Genomic DNA, 12883 nt, shown 5'->3' with positions numbered 1-12883 from the left:
CTGACATGCAATTACGCTGAATGTGACTGCATGACCATGATAGACTGTACTGGTAATCTGAATGGGTAAGACCAGGACAGAGACAGAAACTATATTTCGGAGTTAGCCTCCGTAACACCTGTGCTTTTCCTGCTGTGAGAGGTCAAAATGTCTGCTATGAAAAAGGTATAATTAATCAAATCTCAATCACATTATGCTCTGAACTATACACTGATTCGGGAATATATATTGATGTCATTCACCTCCTCTCATACACTTTGGCGTAACCGCTTTCTTTGATTGCCTAGTATTTTTATTTGGGGTGGCGTTGCTGCAGGCAGAGGGTTAATTGGCTTATTGTCTGTACACATCTACCAACTGTTCATCTGGATTCATGTTCCATTAGCAGCCATGCCTTCAGAGAGTCTGGAAGTCGGCATCTCCAGATGGGGTCAGACCTTCAGTTTCCCCCATGAGACCTGGGTGTCGCATTACACTCCTTAAATGCACACTTACAGGCGCACACACACATCAGTGTATGCGCAAAATACACCATCATGCACACGTGCGCATGTTGTGCACACTCAAGGAGATGAACAATACACACACAGGCAGTCAAATATCTGTCTATCAATCTATATGTCTATCTATCTTTAACAGGGCTACGAAGAAAGGTCTGTAACAGTATTGTATGTGAAAGTAGGTTGGCTCATTTCTAGCGGTCATTTACTTCAGAAGTACACGAGTGTGCTCCAGAGTACATTCTCCAGGTGCCATTCTTATCTCTGTCGTCGTACTCTGACATTCTCCTCATCCCCGAGATCAAACAAGGCGGCTGGAATTCCACTCTGGAGTAAAACACATCCTTTCTCTGTGCTGCCATGTCTGTGTATGTTTTATGCTTTTGTCAGATACAGATCTACTGTAGTGAGGTAGAGACAAATCATTTCCCAACCCCAACAGACCATTGTCAGTTCCTGTGAATCCTGAGACAAGGAGAGATGTGTAGCAGTGGGAGAAGAGGTTTGCAGTGGAATTTCTGCAGATCTGGTGTCTTTCTCATGACTTGGAGGGAAGAGCAAAAAAAAAAAAACCCTCCACTGTCATAAACCACATAAACACATTGTGAGAGACGCTTGCATGTGTTACTTTTTGTCTCCACTCATTTTTCAAGGCAAGCATTAATGAGGGCCACCTGTTTTGTGGAGCCATGACATTGAAAACACGAAGACAGAGAACTATGTCAGCAATGTGAGCAGCTTATGGAAGTTCCAGGTGGTGTTTGTGGACCGTGTAGGATTTTGTATGATGGATATTGTTTTACCTATGCATCCTCTTGGATAAATTTTGGTGTCTGCTATTCTTAAAGCAAGCTTTTAGTACACCGTGTAGGGTTGTGCGTACATGTAAGCGAAAGAAAGAAACTGTGTGAGGGAGAGATGTGCTCCACAGGGGAGTGTTTATGAAAAAGAAATCTTCAGGGTGAATTCCTCAGATAAGTGACATGGCCCCTTTCTGTTCTGGATGAAGGAGAGCACAGCACACCCTGGGCTGTATATGGTAAGCCTGAGAAACACATGCCCACTCGTGGGCTTTGGAGTGTGCAATGAGAAAGTGGGTTATAAAGGTATTTTAGAGTAATGCAGCTGTATTACTGCAGCATCAGTTTCCAGTAATCAGTCTGATAATGAGCAACATTTGTGTTCTGCTGTTTGTTGTTTTTACATTGCACGATGCTGGAAAGACGGTGGAAACGGTGTCATTTATAACAAACGGCATCTGTAACATCAAGGTCAAAATCCCCGCCACACACACACATGCACACATGCACATATAAACACTCTGGGAGTGGGTAAATCAGCTGCATGGGGTCCTATACATGGTGTCAGGCTCGGTTCAGATCACAGCATTCTTCAGAGTCCTGCCTATAATTATACTGGCAGGTCTGATTCAGCTTTATATCTTTTATCCACAAATAGGAAGGACGGTGCTGATCATCCTTAGATCCTCTCTGTTCATCACACAATCACATAACACTCACAACAGACTACAGAGAACAATCAACTTGTGAGAGTAAAACAGAGGCCCCTCCATTTACTGCACTGTGGTTATTTAAAAGCAAAACACTTTGAGCATAAATATGTGTGTACACATGAGTTTATGTGCCCACATGTGTGGGCATATGTAGGCGTTTAGAGGTTGTGTTTGCGCATGCGTGGATGTGCTTTGCATGTGTCAGCAGGCCAGGAGATACTCTATTAAACCACAGAGACCCATAAACGCATACACTGTTCCTGACAGAGTGGAGGAGGAGGCAGAGGGAGGGGGAGGAAGGGGTAACCTCAACAGAGGCTTGTAACAAATATGTGGAGTCTAATCCTCTCATTAGACAGTAGGGGGTGTGCGGTGCAATCAGATTCAAGAGGAGAGTTGCACTGCCATGTGGGGAGACTGAGACCTGGCAGAGAACTGGGGAAGATGTCTGTGGCTTTGAGAATATTATCTAATGCAAGCACACACAAACACGCACACCAATTCAGCTCAGAATTCTCTGTGAACAAGCAGAAAATATACAGTATCACACTGGACAAAATATCAGATACACAGCTGCAAAGCCACAAACACGCACATGATGAAAAGTCCATCTGGGCTACTGATGTAACAGTTACCATGTTTCCACAGCCTCCCCATCTCCCTGACTCTGTACAGCCCTTTCTCATCCCCTCTCAAGGTTGAAAAATACCATAGGATGTGTAAATATCATTTAAGAACAGCCTGAAATCAGTAATATATTGTCACATAAGTTGATTTGTAATGAGGTATTGTATTCCGCTACTTCCGGGAAGGCCAGGGATGACAGATCAAATGCAACTTGTTGTTTTTTTTACACTTTTGTTTCTGTACGGATTAAGAAAACAAGATAAAAATGGATTAATTACTGTGTTTAGAGGTTCTGCTTCAGCAGGTTGTATTACTTTGAGACAGAGCCAGGCTAGCTGTAGCTTCTTATTAACTGTGCAAGTATTAGAGGGCATCAATCTCTAAATCTCTGCAGGAGAGCAGGTTGAGTGCATTTCCCAAAATGTCAAACAATTCGTTTAAAGGATAATTTTGGTTGGGAGTAGGGCTTAGGTTAGGTTATGGTTAGTTGCAAAGATAACTGGTTTGGGTTTGGGTAAGGTTGTGTTCAGGTTGAAGTAAGGGGATGTACATCAATGGGAAAACAGATACAACACATGTAAACATCCATCAAAGTGCTTGCTTCAACTCTGGCCTGTCATACTTGCTGTTTTCAATTCCTGGCCAACGAGAATTATTACTGATTTTATGGGTGCTGGCAGGGAGATTTTGTTACCTTTTGGCTGAGCCAGGCTAGCGGTTTCACCCTTTTTGCAGTCTCTATGGTAAGCTAAGTTGCTGCTTGGTTTGGTTATATAATTATCACACAGACATGAAAATGGCATCAAAATCTCTCATCTGACTCATGGCAAGACAGTGAATATGTGTATTTTTCAAAATGTCGAACTGTTCCTTTGAAATTATTACCTCCAGGATGCCACATTGGCCCTCACATATTAACCATACATAGCTATCTTAAGGTATTCTTCAAAAGAGACAATTTTTTTCTTTTGTGATTTATTTCCAGCACAAGAAATCGTCAAGGAATAGTTCTGTAGTCCACCTCTGCTCTCTGCAGTCTCTGTCTGCCTTCACTCTCCCACTACAAGCCCCCGCCTCCTCACCCCTTCCCCTCTTACAGGCCCGCTTTGAAGAAAAACATAGGGACGTCTCATCTCAAAGGAGTGTTTTACATTCCTTGTCCTGCAGCAGGCTGCGTCCACTGCTCTGAACAATAGAACGTTGTTTGTAGAGTTTCCTGCAATAAGATCTTATTAACAGTTAAGCAGGTTAATTAGCTGTAATCTCATAGTAGTGTGAAATTACACGGTGTGCATACATACAATGTTTGTATGCTGTGAATAATGCTGCATGCCCGCTACTCTTGCACATGCACACGTGTAATCTTATCATTTTCCTTAAGCCTCCGTGTTCAATAAGCAATGCAGTAAGGGTCAGGAGAAAGTCAGCAGCTTGTACTTGCAGGCATACAGCAAAATTAGGAAGGATAACTTATTGTTATTTTTTGGAAAGAAACTTATTGGGAACCGTTCTGGGAGGTTACCTCTTTAAGAGTTTCATGCATGCATAGACACACACACACACACACACACACACACACGCACGCACACAGTGCAGCTCTCCTCCCACCTCACTCCCTCTCTGCTTTCCCCTTGAGCATCAGCTGAGTTGGCTTTCTGGCTAAGTAGTGCCAGGGAGGCTGTTCCTTCCTTGTCCCTGAATGTCAGTGAGAGTTTGGAGTGATGGCAGGCCCTGACCTGCTTTGCCTGACACTTCTCCATCAGAAATGCACAGCAGTGGTGGATCTGGGTCACGTTCCAGTGCCCGGTGCTGAGTCACTCGGCTGGCTCTACCTGTTCCAGTCGCTCGCTGGGCTGGTTTGCCAGAGGACAGAGCAGTCCAGTGAAGGGGAGGGAGACCCTTCTTCATAGAATACTTAATCCTTCCTTTCCTCCTATCATTTCTCTATGTGTGCATCCATCTTTCTACCTCAAAAAATATCTAATTTTCTTACTTCCACTGTCAGTTATCACTATGCTGTTATCACTGTTTAGTTTTCAATCTCAGATTTAGTCTGTATTTAACTAGGCAGTTAAAAAAAACAATCTCATGATGTGTATGTCTTCATTTGACATTGCCATGTTTACTGCACTGTCAAAATGTTCACAGCCAGCTTGTCAGTTCTCATCTTTGTGAAAAAGACTAACTGAACATAGAGCTAAGAGTCCTTTTTCATCCCTTTATTTCTCCCCCCTCTTATCTTTTCTTCCCATTTCACAAAGTAGATTCTCTGATGTCTGATAAGATTTGATAAGTTTATTACAGAGTAAAACAGTGTACAGTTAAATCCAGTAGGATTTCTGTTTTATCTTGGTATAAAAATTTTCTCTTATACTCAAAAGACCAGATTATTTCCCATCATCATCTAGTTTAAGAATGTTAAAGACATGGGGTCCATTTCACCAAATTTACAGCATGCAAGCCATGATTTGCAACACTGAGATAATTTCTTCTCAAGTTAATGCTGACACATTTCACGTAGCAAAGCAAGCACCATACCTGCAAGCCATGCACGCATCACAAATGTATCTGCAATTTGACATGTTATGGTCATTTGTGAAATACGAGGCTGCAACCCTGAACTGATCACAAGGTTTAAAGTAGAGTGAACTTACTGTAAAAAAAAAAAAAAAAAAAAAGAGGAACTTCATCCCACTTTAGAACAAGATCCTGGATGTTAGGAATGTACTTTACTGGACTCTTGTCAATGGTTGCCATGACCTAGATTGTTGAAAATCAACAATCAAATGATTACCTGCTACACCCAGTAACCCATTAGAGACTGTAGTGATTCTCACTGAGTGCAACCTGCACATAAGGTGTAACATGTAACATTAAAGGGCAGTAGAACTGGCTAGGTTACACATTACAGCAACACCATGGGCTTGTCAAGCATTTATAAACCACATATGGCAGTTTATTGATTTCTTTCTGTGTAAAATAGAGGTGAAAGGCAACGAGAGCCCATCTTTTCTTCAGCGTGAAATTTCATGTTGTTTACTCCAAAATACTTAAAAATATTTTCCACAGCATATACAGTATGTGAGGCTGACATCTTTTTGCTATCAGGTAAAAAAAAAAAAAAAAAACTTTGAAAAAAAAGTTGTATCAGCTACCATAAATTTTTGAAAAACAAAGACTTCATAAGCACTGCCCTGAAAATAAAAATGTAGAAATGCCCAAATGGAATAAAATGGAATATGTAATCCATTAAATGAAGTGAAAAATGAATTACCAAACCAGTTCAATATGTAGGAAGTTTTCACTGGACAACAGTTACATCACATTGTGCTTGGTAATGGTTCTCAATTTTAGGACTGTTTCTATACAGAAACAGTTTCTATGCAGAAACAGTGGGAACAATTGAATCCCCATCTTTCAGAAACGCCTCGGGTGTTTTGTAGTTGCCTGCATGTCATTCTGCAGGGTCTTTCTCACATGTTGCAGTAGGTTGAAGTGTGTGCGCTGAGTGCGAAGCATTGAGGGGCTGCCAGTGCTTGTGTGGTGGACATATGGCTTTGCCGTGGGCCAGGGGCATCATGGGGGATGGAGGCACAGGGCACTGTTTGCATTAACTATGTGTGTGTGTGTGTGTGTGTGTGTGTGTGTGAGTGTGTGAGTGCACATATGTGCGTGTGTATGTTTGTGTATGTGTGTGTTGGGAAGAATCTGTGACAGAGTTAAGGGATTTAATGAGGCGAGCAGGGGGTCAGCAACAGAAGGAGGTCCCAACACTTTCCTAGTGATTCTCTGAAAGTGAATCTGAAGGAGGAGCCAGTTTGAAGTCCTTGTTACTCTAATACAATAAGATACCCCCTCCCCCCAACCCCAAAACCCACCCACCCTTCCTCTAACCCACACTTCCCATCTCAGTTCTTTTGTCCAGCACCTTCACTTCAGTTTCTCTTTCAGGGACACACATACACAAATGCAGACCCCAAAAATACTTTTATAAGCAAGTGCACACGCAATTTAATATCTAAAATGGTGAATAATAACTACACCAAGCACTGTGAGGCTGAAAAGACTGTGAGCTCAACTTGGTTATGTTTGTTGGGGGATGGGTCTGTTTATATGTGTATCTGCTGTGTATCCAGGCTGGAGGGATTCCTTTTTTATGAGTTTTGCTTGCCTCATCCTGAAAACATCAGCTGGAATTTAGTCTTTTATACAAAATGACCCTTGCACAGAATGACCATCTTTGCAAATGATAAAGTAAATTAATGGCATATATGGGAATCTGTGGGAAATGGCATTGCCTTAACATGGTATAATTCATACGAAGCCTGCCTGGATAGGAGAGCTAGTGTTATTTTACAAGTGATCATTGTTTTCTGTAAGGGGAAAAATGTCTGCAATGTTCTTAGTTATGGTGGTAAAACTCGAAAAAATGCAGAAATTCTTAATGGTTAAGGTTGTAAATGCTTATTTGTTGCAAATTTGAATTAAGAAAAATCTCTCTTTTTCCCGCTCTGTGACGTAACTATACATGAAAAGCTGGGATGATGATCTGCCACAGCACTTTAGAGTCCTCCACAGTTAAACAAATGTTGACAGGCCCAGACAAAAGGAACACAAAGAACACTCCATAGATGATGTAAAACAATATTCAGGTTCATTTTGATATGCATGTACTCAGTTTGAGAGATACTGAGTTATACATTGTTTGCAAGTTCATCTCAAACTTTTCTGGAATTCATTTACGGAGCCTGGAGCCATTGTGCTACTGTATTAAATCGGTTGTGTCTTTGTTTGGTTTTGTGAGACTCTGACGAGAAAAGCAAATCAAATAAATCAAACAGCACACAGCATTTAGAAAAAAAATCTTGAAAAATGTAACCACAATTTAAGGTCCCGTGGTATGTTTGTGTAGGTATGTGACTACTGTCCATGTGGCTGTAGCAGCTGGACAGTAGGTGACAGATGCTTCCAGCTGCTATTTACAGTTGGCTGCTAAGAAAGGCACTTTTCGCATCTACCTGCCACAGAACGATAACTAGTGTCTAATACACTAGACTCAACTGGAGTATAACACAAGGTAGGGTGCATGGAGAAAGACAAAGAGAGCGTGCAGGGTTGGTTTTCACATAAGGCTAGTCTGTAATTTCTATACTTTTCAACATTCTGAATACGCATTTCTTTCCTTAATTAAAACCCATGAGTGTCTGTGTGTGTGTGTGTGTGTGTGTGTGTGTGTGTGTGTGTGTGTGTGTGTGTGTGTGTGTGTGTGTGTGTGTGTGTGTGTGTGTGTGTGTGTGTGTGTGTGTGTGTGTGTGTGTGTGTGTGTTGGAGGGGTTGTGAGTCAGTGTTGGAGAAGAATGTGGCATATCAGGCTGTCATACCAGTCAGTCCCCCTGTCAACTAGTCCATAATAATGATGTCCTACACTGCAGAATTATTACATTTTTATAGTTGGCTTCCTGTTGCATTCGGTGCTTGTTGTCTCCAACATCATTTGACCTGCCAAACCCCCTTTACTTGTAGAATTCCTGTGATGACGGATTTGAAAACAGCTGTGTTGATTCAGTGCCAAAATGGAGTGACACATTCCCGTGTCAGGTTTAGTTAGAGTGTGTGTATATAAGCCAGAGAAAATCTATCTTTATATTCAGCCTGCCATTTGACTAGGTTAACCAAACAGCTGACAAGCCAGCTGCTATGCTAAGCTGTCATGTCATTCAGAAAGTTTTCAGGTAGTGGAAATGATGGACGGGACATCAAAATAGTTCTGAAACCTGTCAAGTCCTTTATCAACTTTAAATTTACCCAGTGACAGTTGTTGCTGATACCAATAGGTAGCTACAAAGACACATCTGTCCCAGCCCATCACAGTGCAACTCATACTGCATATGAATTACATTCATATACAACTTTTATGTACAAATTTTGAAAAATACAAATTTGAGTAAATTCAATGATTCCTGGATTATTTTTTTCCTTTGCTGTACCAAACAGAACCCTTATATTGCCCATATCTAAATACATCCTAATTAGTTTTTTGTATGACCTTATTGGACGGCGACAGTATAACAGGAAATGACGGGAGAGAGATGAATGACATGCAAGAAAGGTCTCTGGCCGGACATAAACTGGGCATGCGGTGATAATAAATACTTTATTTGTCCCCCGTGGGGAAATTGGCCATTGCAGCATAATATCAGGGCATTTCAGCACAACATCACAGAGCCACTATCACAGAGTCAGCAATAGCATACTCATAAATCATCATATGCATACACATACCCATACGGAGTCAGCAATAGAAATGCCAATAGACTTATATACTCACACGCATGCCATTACCCATGTCTCACACCTTGCACCAGAGAAGGCTGGCCAGACCGGCTGGACATCCTTCTCAATTTTTATGTGCATTACTTTTTTAAAAACTTAATGGCTTGTGGAAAAAGCGATTCAGTGGTTCATGATCTGTGCCTCAACCCCTCGGCCCTCTATGCCAACCCACTTATTCTTAAAATATTTATGGGTAGCACTCGTAAATAGTAGCGCGACTAAAACCACGTGGGTGAGGGGAAAATCACGTTCAAGGTGAAATAATAAAAATGTCAATACTGACTAGCGGTATGAGACAAAAACACAGGAATCTGGAGCCAAAGGCAAAACTTTTACACACCCATCCATCACCCTGCCCCGGCACTTTTACTAAGCTATATGAACTTCCTGCACTGGCACTGACTGAACAACGTTGACATTCAGTGTTAATCACTAATGCATAATTGCGTGTGAATGGAATTTGCAGGAGGCAGGACTGGTCTTTATTTGTGGATGTGTGTACAGTATGTATGTGTGTGTGTGTGTGTGTGTGTGTGTGTGTGTGTGTGTGTGTGTGTGTGTGTGTGTGCGTGATTGTTGCATAACAGTATCCTGCTTGAATAGCTTTTAGGTGGATGTTATCAATGTTGACTACTCTGCTTGTAAGTAGGCTGCTGCCTCTTACAAGCAGACACAAACACGCACGTTTGTCCTCCTATACCTGTGAAGACCCCCACTGACATAATGCATTCTCTACCTAATCCCTTACGTTAACCTTTACCTAAAACTAATCTTAACCGTAAACTTAAAACTTTGGTCTTAACCTTCAAACATTCCTGTAAAGATGTGAGGACCGGCTAAAATGTCCTGACCTTCCAAAAACATCTTCTCTTTCGAGGCGTAAAAGTCATATCAGTCTTCGCAAAGACAGAAAATTCAAGACCACATAAATATACAAAGGGAAAAAGAGAGTCAGAGAGCGAGTTGCTGCTCCAACAGGTTGGGAAAGACCTCAAACATGAACCCCTGTAGGCTCCTCCTGAGAGCTGAGCTATCAGTTTCTATCTCTCCATCCTTACTGCAACTTTCTCTGCCTACCCCCTCCCTTTTACTCCGTATGTTTTGTCCTTGCCCAACCCATGCTGCCTTCGAAGTGCCAGAGGTTGTTTCATTTCATGTTTAAATAATTAAGCAGAGGCCACGCAGCCAGTGCATGGTGGCCGTCTTAAACAAGCAGCAGCTTTGATTTAGCTCTGTCACCAGAGGCACAGTGAAGGTCATCTCTCCTCAATGGACACTCCTTTGCAGCCATGGTGGCTGGGGCTGAAACAATTTACAACTGGAACTTTATTACAGTTTTAGTACGTTTTAAAAATTAAAAATAGAACAGCCAAAAGTGCTTTCTGTTCTTAATATACTAAATAAAAAGGAGGTTTCCCATAGCTCCAGCTGACACTAAAAGCAAATAGCCCCTATATCTTATAACCAGCTTTACACTATCATTCTGGTTGTTTCAGGTTCTCCTCTAAATTGTTTATTCTTTCATCACTTTATTTTGTGCCTTATAAGACATAACATTGTTCCAAATGTTTCTGCCAACCTTCTGAATGGCCCCCATTAATCTTCGAGTAAAAAAGTTGAACATTTGCAAAAACAATGTTGCACCCTGTCCTTGCTGAGTTTGGTTGTAGCATTGCCCCATTGTTCATTGAAATGAAATGACAAGCGCTAGGGTGAGTGCTTGAGTCCAGAAAAACACATCTCAAACACAGTGGACTGTATCTTACACCAGGGGACAGCTAGGATGGTCACAGAGAGGAATGAACTTCTCACTGCATATTTCCTTGGAAGCTAGGGGGCCCAGAGGCTAAATCAAGGTGACTGCACACAGAATGAGTTTCTGTGTATAATCTTAAACACACACTGAGATTACACACTCCTTTTAAGCAACCACTTTTTCACTGACCAGACTGTGATAACAGGTAAAAGAGTGGCTGCACAGGGTAAAACTATGTATGTGGAATTATTATTTATGTGTTGTGAGGATGGTTTTGAAGATTTATCACACGTATGATTGTTATATAATTCATGTTATGAATACATCTGAACTCTGCTTATTGATCCTGTGGAGTACTACAGCATATGTGAAAAAAGTAATATAAAGCCTTTCGTTACTCTGGAGGGGAGCTTTGTTAAATCTGGTGCTTCAAGTATGACAATCACAAAAATCTGGGGTGTGGAGTTTGAAAAGAAGGCCGCTCTCAAAGCCAGGGTGAAAAGCTGACCATCACAGAGAAGGGCGAGACGTAATTATGTAGATATGCTAATAATGGTGCACACTGTCTCTCCTGGAAGACATTCACTGTGTTTTACTTGTTTGTACAAAAGTGAAAAAAGAGATCTTGAGAAAGAACTTAAAACCCAGCTTACTTTCTCACCTCCACACAGTTTGTCAGTTTTGGAAAGTTACAGAAATTCTGGGACACACTTTTCCTGAAAGTATGACATGAATCAAAAGTGCTGTAAAAAAAAAAAAAACGGCCTGAATGATGGATGTAGCGGTTGCCTTTGTGTGCGTGTGTGTGTGTGTGTGTGTGTGTGTGTGTGTGTGTGTGTGTGTTTGTCTGTGTGTGTTTGTCTGTGTGTGTGTCTGCGTGTATGTGCATCTGCGTGAGTGTGGTCCTGAATCTTTTGGTTGCTTTTATTTTAATAGCCTTGAATTATTGGTAAAAAGAAATACATATAGGTACGGCTGAGAATCCGCAGGCCTTTATATGTTTACATAGATTCTGCTTACATAGATACTAATGTTCACAGTTAAACTCACTCATGCACAGAAACACACACACACACACACACACACACACACACACACACACACACACACACACACACACACACAAAGTATACACAAAGAAAATAGGAAGCTGAAAAGTGCTCACTCATCACAGCAGGTGCATCAGCAGAGTGAGACAAAATAGAAAGCAGTGTCTTTATGTGTGTGTGTGTGTGTGTGTGTGTGTGTGTGTGTGTGTGTGTGTGTGTGTGTGTGTGTGTGTGTGTGTGTTTGTGCATGTGTTTGTGTATGTGTGTGTTCCTGAGAGAGAGTGTGTGCATGTGTGAGGAGTTAAGGGTGATGGGATCTTTGAGCAGACAAAGGGGAATCACTGCTGCTCTCAGCGTCCATTAGACTAACCCTATGGATCAATATTGATCCTTACTACCACCCAGCTCTGTCTAATAGGCTTCTGCCTGCCCTGATGCAATGACAAGCATTAGCACACATGCCCAGATGGATGGATTCAGGGTCAGGGGAGGGAGGGATACACCAAAATCAGAAGAAGAGAGAGAGAGAGCGATAAAGAAGCTAAAAAGATTTACAGGTCCAGAGAGGAAGGAGACGAGCCAGTACTGCTGATAATGTGTGCAAGACACCAAGAACGACAGAGACAAAGTGAGGGATATCTAACCAGACAGAAATATTTTAAAAAAACCTAGTTTGCTGATGCAAGCACAATTTGAACCAGGAGATGAATCCATAAAACCCACTCCTTCTCTTTCACCATGTCAGTTACTTAGTGTATCTTCTCCTGACTGACCGTTTTAGAGAACATAAAGGGAAAGAGAGGAAGTCTTTATACAGCAATCACAATAAAAGCATTAGACATCAGTGTGTGTGTGTGTGTTTCTGTGTTTGACTGTCTCTGGGGTGAGATAGAGTGAACAGGGAAGAGTGACTTTGTTTGTTTGTTTTTGCCTGTGTCTTGTGTGTGTTTTCCTGTCTGTACTTCTGCTCTGGCACCCTCTTGCTTGAATAATAAATAGTGATCAGCTGTTGCTGTAATTTGGCCACCTGACTCTTATTATCCACTCAGTCAGCTGAGTGGATGGAGAGATGGAGTAAGAATATCTTTTATATCAGAAAGCATTT

The sequence above is a fragment of the Xiphias gladius genome, chromosome 1 (genome assembly GCF_016859285.1).
Source record: "Xiphias gladius isolate SHS-SW01 ecotype Sanya breed wild chromosome 1, ASM1685928v1, whole genome shotgun sequence".
NCBI lineage: Eukaryota > Metazoa > Chordata > Actinopteri > Istiophoriformes > Xiphiidae > Xiphias > Xiphias gladius.
Note: the sequence above shows the minus strand (reverse complement) of the source record.